Source organism: Rousettus aegyptiacus, unplaced genomic scaffold (genome assembly GCF_014176215.1).
Source record: "Rousettus aegyptiacus isolate mRouAeg1 unplaced genomic scaffold, mRouAeg1.p scaffold_m13_p_12, whole genome shotgun sequence".
Taxonomy (NCBI): Eukaryota; Metazoa; Chordata; class Mammalia; order Chiroptera; family Pteropodidae; genus Rousettus; species Rousettus aegyptiacus.
In genome coordinates this window covers 70,918,463-70,921,630 of record NW_023416287.1, presented here as the reverse complement: position 1 = coordinate 70,921,630, position 3,168 = coordinate 70,918,463, and the positions used below count along the sequence as shown (strand labels likewise).

The window sequence follows — 3,168 nt, the reverse complement described above, 5'->3', positions numbered from 1 at the left end:
TTTTGATAGGACCCCAAATAGTGAGGCAGTTTGCTGTTGAGAGCATATGGCTTTGGAGTTGCCCACTGAGTTGAAGACTCCAGCTCCTGTATTTCTGGCTGAGGCCAATCTCCTAAGCCCTCTAAGCCTTTATCTATATGTGGTATTATAGCAGAATCTCCTGCATAGGATTGTGGGGAAGATTTGATCTGAGGCCTCCTCTCAGTGTCTAGGATTAGTTGAGCACTCAGTCAATATCGGTTACTATTCTTATGATATAGAGAAGAGTCCTAGCTTCCTAGCCACATGGAGTCTGTCTGCTTTGGGAATGTGACTCAATACTCACTTAAGGCTAGGGAAAAGGGCTACAGATGCTACAAGGGCCATAGTTTCAGAGAAGAAAAAAATCCATCCTCCTCTGGATTCTAATTGCTAAACACCCTTGCTTCGGAATACTTACTTCATGACCTAGCTGATGGGTTACCAGCAGAAGTTTGTGAGGTCAGTAATATTAAATTAAATAATGCCATTGCAGTACAAAAAAAAGAAGAAAGAAAGAAAGAAAGAAAGAAAGAGAGAGAGAGAGAGAGAGAGAGAGAGAGAGAGAGAAAGAAAGAAAGAAAGAAAGAAAGAAAGAAAGAAAGAAAGAAAGAAAGAAAGAAAGAAAGAAAGAAAGAAAGAAAGAAAGAAAATTCTCTAATCATATCACTTCATGTCACTAGAGAAACTGCCAAGATGTCCATAAGGTACTCTGGCTGTGGGCTTATGTAGCATTCACATATTGATTGTTTTCTCCTAAATTATCGACTGGGTATCTCTAGTACATTGTAAAATGTCTACAAAGGTACAGTGATGTGATGGGGTCATTCTCTAAATCTTCTTAAACACTGGGTGCCTCATTCCTGTCTTTGTGTATCCAAAGCTGTAATTTTAGTAACAGTAAGAAGGAAGAAGGAACAACAACAACAACAAAAAGCTAGATGTAGCCCAAGATCAAGAGTCTCTCCTCTTGCAATCTTCTTTGAAATTTCTCAAAGTCCAAAATGCAATTAATCACTCCTGTGAGGAAATTTGGAATCCATCAATATATTTCATCATCATTTTAATTATCCTTAAAGCTGTTTGAGGAGCAAAGTTTTCTGCTTTTGGAAAATAAATGAATAAACAGTCTTCATTAAAACTCCACTCACTCTCTCTTTCACTTCAACAGGGACTATGAGCGAAGACACAATTTAATAGGAAATTATTTTTCTTCTTTTTTCCTCTCCCTTCTCTCCAACTCTTCTTCTATCTTCTTCCTCTTCTCTCTTTCTCTCTTCATTTTTCTCCTCCCCCTCCCCCTGTCCCTCCTCCTCTCTCTTTCCTCTCTATTCCTCTCTGCCTAATGAGGAAATTAGAAGGTTTTCTTAAGGTTCCTTAAGCAGCAAGTGACAGGGCACTGAGCATACAGACTAATTCTTAAATTCAATAGACAAGTAGAAAGTGAAGGAGAAGGGAGGTTGCTAGAAGTGGTGATGCAGTGGGATTAAGTTCTAGAACTCATCAAATTCATCATTCAGTATATTCGTGGCGATTTTAAGACAAAGACACTGCAGACCACACTGAGCAGATGATATGGTAGTGTGATTTTATTTTATTTTTTTTAACGCCTACAATACCTGGTATTCTTAGGTGGTCTCCCATCCAAATACTAACCAGGCCCGACCCTGCTTAGCTTCCAAGATCAGACGTGATTGGGCGCATTCAGGGTGGCATGGCTGTAGATCTGTGACTTGAAATTTTAAAGTATAGATTCTCTCCTTTGGAGCCAAGTCTTTTTTTTTTTTTTTTTTATTGAAAAATAAAACAGATACAGCAACCAACATACACACAAAATGTATGAGTAACTTACTATAAGGCAATAATCCTGACTTATCACCAGGTTAAAAAATAACATTTTGCTGTATATCCCAGAAGCCTCTCTGAGGGCTTAGTGCTAATTCTGTCCCACTCTCCCTCCATCCAAACATGACGCCTTTTGTGACTCTCTTAGTAGTTTTATGCATTGCTTTATGGTTTTATTACCCAAATGTACATCTCCAAATTACTCTAATTGAGTTAGTCTTGCCTATTTTTTTTAAAACTCATTATGTCTCTTTTGGTTTACAAATTCTCCCTCCATGCCTTTCTTGTCTTTATAATTTACCTAATGGAAATCTAGTTTATTCGATTTGCAGTTTCCCACAGCCTTCATGCTAGTGCTGCTGAGTGTAGTTCATGATGTAGTTCAACCTATTCTTCTGTCCTTAGAATTCCCTAAAACTTGGCAACTGGATCCAAAGAATGGATCAGACTTGTTTGAGCCCCTTGAGCCAAGCTCCTTTCTCTTCATATACTGAAACAGGGATCCCCAACCCCTGGGCCACAGGCTGGTACTGGTCTGTGGCCTGTTAGGAACCGGGCCACACAGCAGGAGGTGCACATTGGGCTAGTGAGTGAAGCATCATCTGTATTTGCAGGTGCTTCCCAGCACTAGCATCACCACCTAAGCTCCACCTCAGATCATTAGGTAGTAGATTCTCATAGGAGCCCCAGTTCCTGGTACCAAAAGTTGGAGACATTATACTAAAATTGAGGCAAAGACATCTAAACTGCAATATATGGCTTTGCTTTACAGTTTAAAATTACCTTGATTTGGAGATAGTCATGTTTTCTGTGTTATTTTAAATTCATGTCCTGCTAAAAACAAAATTAACCACTAAATTAGCTACTTTATTCACTTAACAGATATTCATTAAACTCCTATTATATGCTATTTATACCCCCCAAGAGTAACAAACTCCATGTTCCCATGGATTTTATTTTTAATTGAGGAGAGACGGACCATAAACAAGTAAATGAATTAATGAAATGTCAATTGATGGTAAATAGATGAGAAAAAACAAATCAGGATAAGGGAGATTGAGAAGGACGGTAGGAAGGGACTATTATATAAGATGGTTAGAGAAAGCTTTTCTGATTAGCTGATATTTGAGTGGAGACCTTCTTCCAGTAAGGAAGTGAGCCAGGCTGTTATTTGTGCAAAGAGCATTTCAATAAGACCAAAACCCTGAGGGAGACTGTTCTTGGAGGTTTCAGGAATGGCAAAGGGGCCCATGGTAACTAGTAGTGAATATGGGAGAGACTAGGAAGAGATGACATCAAAAAGCT

General features: G+C 38.8%; 1 pseudogene; it reads right to left on the bottom strand.

The window, feature by feature from the left end:
* Nucleotides 1-1,625: 1,625 nt before the first annotated feature.
* On the bottom strand, nt 1,626-1,744 carry LOC118610642 (annotated as a pseudogene).
* Nucleotides 1,745-3,168: the final 1,424 nt, after the last annotated feature.